Source organism: Cupressus sempervirens, chromosome 10 (genome assembly GCF_028749045.1).
Source record: "Cupressus sempervirens isolate cs-2001-9-10 chromosome 10, ASM2874904v1, whole genome shotgun sequence".
NCBI classification, from domain to species: domain Eukaryota; kingdom Viridiplantae; phylum Streptophyta; class Pinopsida; order Cupressales; family Cupressaceae; genus Cupressus; species Cupressus sempervirens.
The window spans coordinates 94167019-94180336 of record NC_143127.1 but is presented as its reverse complement, the minus strand read 5'-3'; positions in this window follow the sequence as shown (position 1 = coordinate 94180336).

Sequence of the window (13318 nt, the reverse complement as noted above, 5' to 3'; positions counted from 1 at the left end):
ACTCTTCACATCCATTTGATGTACCTCCCAACGATTAGCTGCAGCAATGGAAAGAACCATTCGAATGGAATTCATTCAGGCAACTGGCGCAAAAGTCTCAGAGTAGTCAATCCCAGGAACCTGGGAGAATCCTTTGGCGACCAAGCGAGCCTTGTGTTTGTCAACTGACCCATCTGCTGCAAATTTTGTTTGATAGATCCACTTACATCAAAAAAGTTTTCTTCCTTTAGGAAGAGGGACAAGATCCCAAGTGTGGTTCCTCATCAAGGAACTATACTCTTCCTGCATAGCTATATCCCACTCAAAAATACTAGAAGCCTCATGAAAGGACTGTGGATTTGAGGTAGTAGCAATGAAGACATGTGGAGCATCCAAGAATTATGAACGAGTTCGCCTGGTGTCTGATGGATCCCCAACCTAATCACCTGTAGACTGCAAGATTTGTCTAGCCCAAAGTGGACAGGAAGATGGAGAATCTGGAGGGGAATCATTAAACTCTAAATGATGACTAGGAGAGGAAGGAGGTGAGTTCTCTAAATCACTTTCTGCATTAGAAGTAGAGGTAGAAGATTGTTCAAGTGAATTTGACTCATCAAAAGATCTGTCATGTATTCAAAGTGACTCTAATGTCAAGGTAGAAGGAGTTGGAGAAGTGATAGAAAATGAGCTTGAAGATTCCTCCTCAAATTGAACACTCCTCTCAATGAATAACTCATGTGTAGTAGGGTGGAGCAACTGATAACCCTTCACACCATCAGGATAACCTACAAATATGCAAGGTCTGCTTTGTGGATCCAAGGCCTTACATTTCTTTGTAGGAATGTGGGCCCATGTAGGGGAGCCAAAAACTCGAAAGTGCTTAGCTGATGGTTTTTGACCGCTCCAAGCTTCAAAAGGAGTAACTCCCTTCAAGGCTCGGTGAGGAACACGGTTCTGGATATAACAAGCACAATTAATGGTTTCTACCCAATACTGTGGTGCAAGAGATCTAGAGTGAATCATACAGTTTGCCATTTCCTTCAAGGATCTATTCTTTCATTCTGCAACACCATTTTGCTGAGGATTGTATGGAATTGAATGCTGTAAATCAATCCCCTCTGAAGTGCAAAATCTTTCAAACCAATGGTTGACATACTCACCACCATTGTCTGTGCGCAAAACCTTGATGGATTTCCCATATTACTTTTCTACAAAAATTTTGAAGTCTTGAAAATGATCAAATACCTCTGACTTCTATTTGAGAAAGTACACCCATGTATATCGAGAAAGGTCATCAATGAATGTGAGGACATATCGGGCCCTGCTGAAAGAAGGATGTTGAAATGGACCAGCCAAATCACTGTGAACTAACTCTAGTATCTGTGAAGCTCTCCATGCCTTACTTTTGTCAAACTTTTCCTTAGGATGCTTACCAAGAATGCAACCTTGGCAAACACCTCTTGAGAATTGAACTGAAGGAAACCTTGTGACCATGCTCTGCTAGTTGAGCTGATGCAAATAGTGAAAGTTAAGATGGCCAAACCGATCATGCCATAATTTACTCACATCATTAGAGTGAGTGAGAAAAATAGATGAAGGAGGATCAGGAACAAAGTGAGAAAATAGATAGAGTTGTGACTGATAATCTTCTCTCCCAACTGCAACTACAGAATCACTATGCAACTCACGTATCTCCACTAAATCAGGAGTGAACTCAACCAGCTTGCCTAAACTTGTGTGAGTGATCTGGTATATTGATAGGAGATTAGTTGATAATGAGGGTACACAAAGAACATCATGGAATGTGCCATCCCCCACATCAACAGACCCTCTCCCACACACCTCAATAGGAGTGTCATCACCCATCAAAATAGAAGGCATAGTACATGGCTCCAAGGATGCAAGTTCTTCCTTAGATGAAGCCATGTGGTGTGAAGCACCTGAATCAAGAACCCAAGTGGATGGTGAGGAAGCAACTGCAACAAGAGCCTTGCCCTTTCCTTTCCCCTTGTTGTTTTCTTTTTCCTTGTTAGACTCTTCATTAGAACTTTTTTTGATAGACTCAGGAACACTAATATTATTCTTCTCAAGAATGTATGTCAAGTGATCAATTTGTTTCTTCAAACATTTATGTTCATCATTACCGGGTCTTTTACAATAGACACATTTAACCTTTTCTTTCTTAGGCTTATCGCCCTTAGAGGATGAGGTATCAATAGTTGCTTTTGAAGCAATTGGTATCTGATCGTTCTTTTCCTCACTATTATTTTGTTTCTCATCCTTACTATTGTTGTTACTACTTTGTCCTTTTTGTTCTTTTGTGCCTTGTTTGGTTGCTAAGGCATGTGACGTAGAGGACTTAAGAGTGCCCATTTGGATTAGCTTGTCCTATTCTCGAGTGAGATTGATAGCGAAATCATCTAGAGATGGCATGGTGAATTGAGTACCAAGTGCACCCTTAGTAGCATAGAAGGTAGAGACAAACACAGAATATTCTGAGCTTAGCTTAGAGAGAATACTAAGAATCAGTTATTCATCTTTCTTTTCAATTCCACATTGTTTTAATTGCAGCCTTAGTGATTTCAATTTGGTGAAGAAATCTTGAATTGTGTTGAAATTGCCTGGACTCAAACTAATTAATTCATTTTCCAACATATGACCCCTCATTGAATCTTGTGTGCCAAATAGTGTTTCTAGCTTTGTCCATACTTCATTTGGTGTATCCAAAGACTCAATGTGAAATAGAAAGTCAGGAGAAATAAACAAACACAATGTTCCATATGCCTCATCACATTTGTTAAACCACTTAGGCTTGTCTTCATCTTTAGCAGGTTCAATTTCAAGTCCCATAGTTATCCTATTTGATCCAGCTTTCCTTAAGTGAATTTTCATGCGTGATTTCCACTCAAAGTAATTGTATGGAGTTAGGATGGGCATATTTGTTTGATCCATGATGAAGAAATGCAAAGAAATGCTAAAAAGAAGAGAACCCAGCCACGACAATGCCCCCCCCCCTTTTTACTCAATTAAAGAACCCCCCCCCCCCCCCAAAGAAATATGATTTGGCACTTTATTTTAGTGCATTTACAACTACCACTAGAAATAAATACTTAGTGGTCTTGATTTCAATGCATTACAAACCCTCATGAAGAGCATATGCTAAAAGTGAAACTTGGGCACAATAATCACGAAAACAAATAGCACCACTACAATCTACTCAAAAAATCATGCACTTTCAAAAAAAAATCACCTCGAAACAAGGTCGTATGAGAAAGTTATGATCCTTTGAAGTTTCCAAAATGAGAACTGTGCATAGTCATGGCTGAGAATTTGCAATTTTTGAAGAATTCATGCATGAAAATAAAAAAACAACTCCACTAGTGGATAGAGCACAAAAAAATAGCCAAGTTCATAACAAGAATCATCAAAATCAGAGTCCGTATGAGCAAGAATGAGACATTTGAAAACTGCATTCAAATCTGGGACTGCCAATGGAGAGGGGTATGGCTGTAGCCTTTCATGCTCGATTCTGCAAAATATACAGCTTGCATGCGAAATCTAAAAGATACCCAGATGGTTTTTTGGAGCTGCGAACAAAATCCAAAAAGTGTTTTTCTTGTTGATGTACAAAAGATGCTGCTGTAGTGTAAATTAGATGCCTTTAATAGTAAAAGATAGCTCCAAAAATCAAAAAATGACCCCAACAACCAAAATATGACATGCAAATGCTGGATCAGCTTCCTAAGTCCATCAATGGCATGCTGGAACCTGCAATACTGATTGAAAACTCCAAATAAACAAGTTGGTTGTCAGATTTGAGATTGAAACCCCAGAGAAAAATCATTTTTGTCAAAACTGTTTTGATTCTCAGGATCATCCAAAGATGCAAGAGAAGAGCATACTTCATTTTTCAAAAAACTACAATAAAGTTTATTAGCCCCCCCCGAATCTCTCAAATAAGGAAACTAAAATCTACTCTTGCACATAGAAAAGCTCTGATAGGATGTTAGAATCTGATAAGATTAATAACCCAGAAAACTAGTGCAAAGAATAAATATCTAAACTATGAATACAAATGATACAAAATCAAAATAACATCTTAGAGTTAGTCTCCAAGAGAGTAATGCAAATGTTGGAAGCAAAATAGCATTAAGAGGATGCAAAAACAAGAGATGCAAATACAAGTCAGGTAGCATGCTTATATAGGCTAGAAAGAGGGAGGAGGTGGTAACACCAACCAATGAGGAGCAACCATCTATCGGACTAAAGATAGCAAAGTATCTTCCCAAGATAGCTAATGGATGCTCACATGTAGGAAGGTGACACCTCACAACCATTCACCTAATAAGACATGCTTTATTAACCTAAGTGAGATTATTAAAAGTGTAGGAAAAACCTAGCAAAATAGGAAAAATAAAAAACTACACTAACAATTAGTAGATTTGACATCAATGAGAACATAACAATTTTTTTAATTGTAGTTTCCATCAGTATATTCTCCTCCTTGGGAACATTCTAGCCCTTTGTTATTCTACTCCCCCTTTGACAACAATGCCAAAGGTCATTATAAATTTCAATGTGAAACTTATTAAACCTTGTAATTACCTTTGTACCTTGCATGTATAGATTACATCAAACTCATCACAATTAACTTTCGTAACTTCAAAATATAGTCATAAAGTGTGAACACTTTTGCATCAACTCCATAAGTTATTTTGATTCATTCATGAATTGATGCAACATGCAACTTCACCTAGTGAATTTTGGATAGGGGCAGGACCCCCAATTTACCTCTTTGATACTTAAAAGAATCCTTAGGAAATTATTTTGGTAAATATATCATCAATTTTATCCTTAGAATTTACATACTAAATCCTCGCATTTCTTGAATTTACTCCCTTACATAATGATACTTGATAGATATGTGATTTGTCTTTGCATGCATTGCCAAATATTTTGATATATTTATAGCACTTGTTTTAGCATAGTAAATAGTGATAGACACAATTACTTCTTATTGCATTCCTTCCAACAATTATTTGATCCATACAATATTTGAACAATTGATTGTAACAACAACATATTCAACTTTAACAGTAGATTGTGAAATATAACTTTGTTTCTTTCTTATCCATGTAATCAAATTTTCTCCTAGAAAAAAATGTCCTTTACTTGTGCTTTTTTTGTCATCAACATTTCTAGCCCAATCAACATCTATGGAGGCTTTAAGATTAAAGTCATCTTCTTGTTTATACCATAGACCATATGTTGGTTTCTCTAAGTTTTGTTGTCTATTAGTGTCAAAAACTTACTCATATATAAGGCAAAGTCAATCAGTCATCATTGTGACCAAATTACTCTATATAGGTCAAGTCATGTAAAGACATGTAAATAATTATGTATATGTCAAGCTCTATGGGAGCCGAGAAAGTGTCTAGTCATCAATTACTTCCATACAAGCTAAGTTCAATGAATGTCGAGTAGACATAGTACATAGATGTCGAGTGATATAGAAGGAGCTGCGTCAATTAAGGTCAATTAATAGTAGGAAGAACAACTACAATCGATCATTAGAGATAGTATGTGCTAAGTAACCCAAATATAACAAAAAATGTATGAAATGGTACACACTTTGAGGTAAATCATTTTGTGCTAACATATAAATAACATTTAATGATCATAGAGTTTGTTGCAATGGTTGTTACACATTTTATATGGATCATTAATCCCCATGAAGGGAGGAAAACCTATCAAATAAAAAGGAAATAGGGAAACATCTAAATCATTTATCTTTTTCTAGAAGACTCTACATATGTCTTTAAATAGGCAAATCCAAGCCCTATTTTGAGAGAGATGAGATGAAGGAAGTGAAGTATTGTGTGAAGGAGCTAGGTTTTGGAGGTTGCAAGTAAAAATTGTCAAGAAATAGAGTTATTGACCTAATGTAGTGAAGGATATAATAAAGATATATTAGATAAGAGATTAGATCAAAGATTGGAAGGAGGAGATCTATAATTAGTATTGTAAGTGTAAACTAAAGGATTGGATACTGAATTAGTTTTGGCATATTGAATAAGGTTAAATCTCTTAACATAGTGGTCCTAATTGACCTTTTTAAATCTCTTAACAAAGTTCTTATTTCATTGTAAGTGTTAAATAATTTGATCAAGGTAAACCTAATAGTCTTGTAAAGCCTTTTAATATAGCAGTTCCCTCACATAGTAGATCACTAGAAGTGGTCGAATTTTTAGTCCTAATAGGCTAACTTTGTTACTACAGTAGTAAAGATTTGTGGGTGTCATCCCCACCCCAGTTTCACCTTGGAGGGTTTCTAAGTTACCAAAATCTTGTGTTATGTGTTTAAATTTCATGGATGTGATGCATAGTTAGATTTATTTCAGCATTTGATATTTCAAGTTATATTATGCATAAGCTAGATATGAGATTGTAAATATGGTGAATACAAGCAAGTTTTTTTGAAGGATAAAAGTTTTATAGATCCTGATTCACCACCTCCCCTCCCCCTCTCAGTATCTCAGTCTCCCAATAAACTTCCAACAATTGGTATCCTTGCATAATTCTCTTCAAATAAGTTTAACAACTTGAGAGTTTGGATCTTGGAGATGAAGGCTTACAAATTGGGAAAGATTATTGATAATCAAGTGATTGACATACAACTCATACTATAACAACTTGAAGCAACAAGAGAAGAACTTAGGAAATCCCTAAGAAGGAGAAATGACACGGTCATTCGATAGAATGACACACTTTATCAAAAAGTTGATATATCAGGATTGTTTGATGATGGAAATTCCAATAAAAGTGATGAAACAATTGTATCTATTGGAGAATAATAATATTTTGAATGAATAAGTTAGAGGATTAAAAAGAGAACATAAAATCTAGTCAGTCAGGCTATATGAAGTGACTAAACAAAAGAAGAAAGTTGAAGAAGATAAAGTTGTGGTTGAAGAAGATAAATGATAAATAGATATTAAACTTGAAGAAAAGTAATTTTATGTACAAAAGATAACAACCACTCAACTAGACATGATGAATCAATTGATGCTTGCAAATCAAGAGCTGAATAGAAAAGACACGAAGATAGAAAATATGAGATCATAGAGTGACCTAGTGAGGAATGAGTTAAGATCTAAGAAAGAACTTGTGGAAAGGATGAATAAACCCAGTGTAGCAATAAGATATTTTGAAGAACTGATGAGATCACCTAGGTCATCAGACAACCCTACATGTTATCATTGTGGAAAACTTGGACACATTGCAAATAATAGCAGAAACAAGAATGGTATGCAAAGCCCCAAACCTAAGTTTACTAGTAACTATTTTTATTGCAAGAAGAAAGGTCATCAAGCACAAAAATGTAGATAAAAGATGAGAAATACTCCTATTGCACCTTGACTTGAAGGAAATTTCTACAATTGTCAAAAGTATGGACATAGAGAACATGAATGCAGATCACAGGCAAAGCCTAACTGGACAACCAAAGGGCAGTTCAATGCACCTATGAAAGTTTGTTTTAGTAGTCACAAGGTTGGACATGTGAGAAAGAACTGTAGGAGCTAAGTGCTAGTACCAAAAAATGAACACATCAATGTTAAAGGCAAAGTGGATGTTGAACAAACAAATAAGGAGATGAATCAAAACTGGAAGAAAAATGTGGAAGATGGAAGAAGTGGAACAAGTAAAGCCAAGATCACCTAATCCATTAGAGAAGGTGATCATACCCCCTCAAACTTACCAAGAAAGGTATGTAAGAAACTATATATTTAATGACTTATCTTACATCAGTTTCTAACATAAAATGTGCCAGAGTTCATAAATGCATAGTATAATATGCATTAGAATAGATTTATGTAAAGAATCATGCAATGAAATCATTTACATTTTGGGTGTCAAGCATAAGTAATTTCTTTTGTATTAACCGAGCATTGAAATATGGACCGAGTATCCCAAGTGACTAAATTGATGTATAGGTTGAGTTAGATGGTATTAACTGAGCTGTATAATGACGAGTGAGTTCAAAATTTTTAATGAAGGCTGAGACAACTAGATTCCAACTAATAGAGGACACAATATTTACAAGAACCCTAACTTGAATGAATGAAGGTATATATCAAGAATTTGAAGGCATTTTACATACCTTGAATTCAAATTTTAAGAGCACAAAGTGATTTGAGCAATTTGTGAAAGACATTTTCAAGGCAATTGAGAGTGAATTTGTTGTTGGAGTGTGATCGAGTATTGATCTTCAATTGTGTTGAGTTGTTTAGAAAGAAAAATTCCAAAACCCTAAATGTAGAAATACAATCATCATCATCGGTGGTGAAGAATCAAGGAGAAGAGGTAAGAAATATTCAATTGGTGAAGAGTGACATTTTTCCTCCACCTAAATATTGTGCTATACCCAAAATTTCTATGATAGGAGATTTGATGGGTGCATTATCATCGATACCACCTAGGTTATTATGATTCACAATGTATGGATTTGTTACATGTGTAACATTGGTGAACTTGGAGATTATGAGATTCATGTGGAATATCAGAAATTGTATGATGAAAGAATATTGGAGGATGAATTCAAGATAGTTGAGAGAAAAAGGGTTAACTTGTGCCCTAGATTTTCCAAGAAATTTTAAAGTTGAATGGATCAAGGCTATGTTGAACCTAATTCTTGATATGGAGTAATGGCCAAAGAATGTGCCGATCAAGATTACAAAGAAGATGATTCATGCTATCATCGAATACCCAAAATTTGACAAGAAAAGACTAGGTGTTGTCAAAGAAAAGAAGAAATCAGAGAAAATACCAAGGTTGAGTTGAATGGATGTGGCATGTCTATTTCAACCATCACTAATCTATTAATAGAGTTTGTAGTGAGAGTAATCTCTCATAGATTTTATCAATCAAGCTGATTGAATAATGTGTCATGTATGGCTATTGATCAGGTGTGTAAAATTGTGATGAAATATCATGAATATGATCTCATTGAGCTACAATGCTTGCAATTAGAGAATAACTTGGTATTAATAAGGAAATAAAAGAATTCAATGTGTAAGTTTGGATCATTGATCACGTGTGTTTTCTTTATACTCAGAGTTATTTTCCTATCATTCAAAATAGTGTATGGGAACAAGGAAAACCTACTACAAGGATGATCAATGAGTATATAATTAATTTGGGAGAAAGTTTTGAGAATGTTCTAGATATTTTTAAAAAAGAATTCAAGCAAGAATTGAGAAAATGATTAAGGATTCTAGTATCTTTAGTCAAAAAGCATTATAATGATGTGTATTTTCTAGTTGATATTGATTACACATATGTACAAGCAATTAAGCCAAGGGTAGCCTGGATTAAACCTTTTGGTTATGAAATTGATGGTGATGTTGTGAGTGCAAATATTACTACACTACTCAATGAAAAAAATTGATGCAAAGGTTGAGCCCTTTGGGAAATATGAAGAAGCAAAAGATAGAATAACAGTAAACATTAAAATTTCTTCTACTAATAAGAAAAGGAAGAAAATGATTGAAGATCTAGAAGGAATAGTAGGCACATAGACAAAAGGTTAAGAACCTTTAATGTTGACACAAGGGATAGGAGAGGATCAAGACAATAATAGTGATGTAGAGGAAGAAGAAGAGAGTGTGGAAAAATAGGAAAAATCCATAGCACTTGTTAACCCACTAGTTAAGAGGGCCAAAATAGTGCAAATCATTGAGCCTAAGGTGAGGAAGGATGCAAAAAAGGTAACATCTAAGCCCCTCTCTCCTCCTGTACCACAAAGGTTGAGAACAATGAAAACAACATAAGTTAGTGCTGAGCCACCATTGAATAAAGGTGTGGTAAAGATTACAAAACTGAGTAAAGATTCAAGTGGTAAAAGTGTAGTTAAGAGGAAAATGTCAGCCACTAAAGGTCAGCCAAAGAGAAGAAGGTTAATAAAGTAAAGAGATTCTAAAGAGGAACATGTAGATAACTGAATCTAATGAACGTGGTCACCACCAAGTCATTATGCATATGAAGCCTAAAACTATTGACAAAGTATGTGACAACATTAGAAACTCTGTAAGCCTATCAAGTTTTAAATATGTCAAGTATGAAACATTAAGTAGTGCTAACAAGTCTAAGGTAGAAGAGGTTATGTTAGAAATGTTCGCTAAGAACAAGATAGCACATATAGAGATGGAAAATAAGACTCCAAGTGATTTATAGTAGACTTGATGGCAAGTGGTAACATGCAACTATAATTGAAAATAAAAGAAGAGAATGTTCATTAGCCAAAATCATGCCTGAACTAAAAAATATGTAAAAGACAACATTTTTGGAGAAATATAGCTATTGATTCATTGATAACTATAAAAAGTTCATGATTTTACAAAATAAAATTGAAGTTTTTGTACATATTAGGCATGCCAAAAATTGTCGACACAAAAGTATACACCCTTGCTTGAGGTGTGACCCTCAAGTAGCCTTGTGTAATGTGGAAACAACATCCAAATGTGGGACTTGCGCTCTGAGGATAAATCTCTAGAGAAGGATGAATTCCTTATAATTAGGGTGCACCTAAACTACTACTTGAGAGGGAAAGGGAGAAGGACACTGAAAGAAATTGTAGAAAAGGAAAGTGGGGTGGTGATGCACTGAGATAGAATGTGGTTACAAATTTGCCTATAACTACACTACACATCAACGAAAGTACTAGAATAAAACCAATTGGACTCCAATCTATCTTCTAAGAAATTAGATGCAGGTTTGAGAATGATGAAAGGTTGAAAAGAAGAGAATATTCACTATGAAATGACTATGAACAACTTAACACAACATGTAGATCTAAAAAAATGGAAAGAAAACATTCACAACAAGGGAATAAACAAACACAAATCAATGAATGGCTAGAATAGGAAAGAACTAGGTTTTTTCATTAATGGAAGGAAAAAGTTACAAAGTATAACACTACTACACAATAAAAATAGAGAAGAATCCCTAAGAAATATTTGCAACTACCTTTTATAGAGTTCAAGAATAACTTTGATGTGTACATTGAGTTCAGACCCCAACTAGGTGGAGTTGACTTGTAGAGGGGATCAATAACTGAGAATCATAAGAAATTTGATCATGAAGTACAATTTGATGATGGAAGTGATAGGAAGAGCCAAGAATGATGCATCCAATTACAAGAGGTCAAATCCCCAAGGATTTGATCATTTCATGCATTAAAGAAACATTTAGTGCATTGGTTCCATGGAAACAAGACCCAAGAAGTAGCTGAGCATTGAAGGATTGACCTTGATGGCATGCCATGGACAAAAAAAACCATGAGGAAGGATAACCAATGTGTTACCTATCTGCAATATTAGATTTGACCATACAGGGAATTTGATTTCCCCAAAAGTGAATGCTAACCATCAATGAAGGTCTTTTCTTTGAAATGGATGACCAGATGTGGCAAGAATCTCCCTAATCAACTAAGTCACCATCATTGATCCAAATCTTCTTTATTTTTAGCAGACAACTGAGATGTCATAAGAAGACCCCTAAGATGCACCATATCTAATGGCTATCATGCCAGTCTGGGCTTTAAATCCTTGCAGAGACTGTACAATGTGAAGAAATGCCAAAATGGTGACACCTGACAACATCTTGCAATTTTGAGCTTTAGACACTTAGAAGCGTCTTATGCAATTTTGGGATTCAGAGTCTTGCAAAGACTCTATTACATGAAAAAATGCCAGAATGGTGACACTTGGCAACATTATGTTGGGAGTACATAGACCAATCATAGAAAAAAAAATTCTACCACCTGAGGAACCAAAAAAATTGAGCTAGCACAAGTGGATAAGTCTAAATTGACATAACTCTGCTAACTATGGACCCACAGAGTCAACTTGTTTGGATCACTCATCATACATGGCACAATCTTGCATTTTTGTAAGGATGAGCAAGCATATTGCAAAAATATGAGGGTCATTGATTCCTTATTATGTGGCATAATATCACTCAATTTTGGGAATTGGATTCTTGAGGAAGCACTGGAGCACGAGGAAACATCAGAAAGGTGACACTTGGTAGCATCTTGCACCTTTCTATTTGATAGAATTGATGACGATCTTTTATTCTTCTGTTGAATCTCTATTGTCAATATATCCATGTCACATTAGGTTGGCCTAAGCTTCAAAGATGGAATCCTTCACCACATGGCACAATTCTAGATTTGGAGCCTCGTGGAGGTATCATTGTGCGAAGAAATTCCATAATGGATAAGTGGCAACATCTCACACTGTTAGGAAGATGGGTAGAAATATTGCAAAAATATAAGTCATTAGATCATGTAGCTAAAGAATCAAGCTTGTTTAAGGTGTCTTTGATTGGATATTAGTGATAGGATGAACAGGGGGCTAAAATGGCCAACATTCTTGGTGACTCAGAGGGAATACTTGCCTACTAAGCATGGATCAGTGGCCTTAAGTAATCCATTTGGAATGAAGTCACCAAAAATAAAACACGTCATTCCACCTACAACTTTACAAAATCTACTTCTACAACTAGCAATTTTACAAAAAATGCTATATCTAGGAAGGAATAGCTATGCTCATGCACTTCTTGGAAAACAAGAAATGCCTATGCTAATATGTACAAAGTATTTACAATACAAAAAATCAAAGAAAGCCACTAATTGGCTTGTTGAAATAGTTGCCTTCTTCACAAGTTGGTTTCTCCTTTCATATATATGGGTAGCTAAAAATCGAAGCAAGCACAACAAGCACACTGATGCATGGAGTTCCTTCCCAATGCTAAAAACAATGAAGCTCTCTAGTACTAGGATACCTTCATCTTGAGCAAGATAGACTTTCTCCTCCTTTTGGTCTTTACCCTCATGCTCTAGAATGAGCATGACCAGGGGCAACATGAATTGTTGCAGAGCTAGATGCCTGATTGGACATCTTCTTGATGACATTGAGTCCAAGGAATCATCCTTGACCATGTTGTACACTACAACCTCCAAATCCTTATGGACAACAAGGGTTGGCTCTTATAGTATGGTTGGTAATTTGTGTGTCTCCACATGCTACAAAAGGGAACAAGTGCTCTATCTAAAGTGAGAAAATTTCCTCTTTGGGGGCTTTTGTGCTTTAGTTGCTTGCAATTGGGAGAGTTTGAGCCTTGTCTCCTTTGCTACTATAGCAAGCCTTCTATCAAGGTCCTCTGTAAATTGAGCCACTCCCACCTTCTACTCTAGAGGGTGGACAAGAGCCACAAACTCATTTTCATTCTCATAATATAGAGGGTAGAAAAAAAGGGTCTCTATTAAGTGGGTCCA